This window comes from Glossina fuscipes, unplaced genomic scaffold (genome assembly GCF_014805625.2).
Source record: "Glossina fuscipes isolate IAEA_lab_2018 unplaced genomic scaffold, Yale_Gfus_2 150, whole genome shotgun sequence".
NCBI classification, from domain to species: domain Eukaryota; kingdom Metazoa; phylum Arthropoda; class Insecta; order Diptera; family Glossinidae; genus Glossina; species Glossina fuscipes.
In genome coordinates this window covers 2,316,586-2,317,826 of record NW_023998493.1, presented here as the reverse complement: position 1 = coordinate 2,317,826, position 1,241 = coordinate 2,316,586, and positions in this window count along the sequence as shown.

Below are 1,241 nucleotides of genomic sequence, written 5' to 3'. Positions count from 1 at the left end.
AACACTCTCTGATTTAAACGTATATTGATCAACTTATCTTTGCAAGAATGCGCTCTCTTATAAAATTCTAATTAAATTACAAAAAAAATCAATTATTTATTGTATATACATGCAAAATATCTGTTGTATTGTTATCAACATCCTGTCAACTAATTTGTTATTTAGGTCGTATGCGTATTAATTACGCGATGACCATAATCTAATCGCAAAGAGTACCTAATTGAATTTTGATGCAACAAACAAAAAAAAGCTAGTAGTTTAAATAGAATTTTAGCTGTTGTTAAAAAAATATTAATTAATATTTTGACATGTGGAATTGTGGATGTAGCAGGAAATTTTCCAGGTCACAATATTGTACCAAAACTTTTGTGAATTGAAGCATAACAATCGGAGATAAGCTGAGGGATGGTCGTTGCTAAAGTGAGCTAAAATCTATTAACCCATGGTTTAATAACTCACTGAAGAAAGTAATTTATATATCCCCCTACGCTTCACTGCGTAGCAATAATTACGAGACTTTTGTCTTAAAGTGGGGAAACCACATTAACAGCTTTAAAAAGTCATTTGATGAAAATGGGAGGAAAATTTGTTTATATATATATATTTATATATATATATTTTATATATTTATAAAAACAAATGTATGGAACAACATTTAAAATTTCCGTGTCAGCTTATACTTTGCTTGGTTTTCCATTAAGTTCTTCTGTTGCTGAACACACCAAAGTTGATATGGCTCGAAGCCAATCAATCATAGTTTCTGTCACTATCGTGCCCTTGTCTCTCACAGAGAGCTTCGAATATGTTTTCGAGGGTCTTGTGGAAAGATTTTGATATATATAAATAATAGGTGTTTGCATGTATTTTGATCAGCGATATCTATTGATGACAATGATAAAGGAGTACGAAATATCAGTGTACATAACGGTTAAATTTAATGATTTTGACCTTTCTCTGCATAAAATAACCATTTTACATTCAGTATTACTGAGTTATTCAGTGTATATATTTTCTTTTATGGCTAACCATGTAACGCTCAAAATGCATTTTCGATATTCATTACTTCTGTTGTTTGATTTGAAGGAATCTGCTGACGAAGACCATCACACGGTTTTAGAAACTTATGATGATAATGGTCCATCATATGCCAATTCTCGGTTTAGTCTTCAACGATTCATTTGGTGGTCATTTTGATGTCAATGAAAAGAACCGGTAGGAGGACCAGAAAAGTTCGCAGTCCG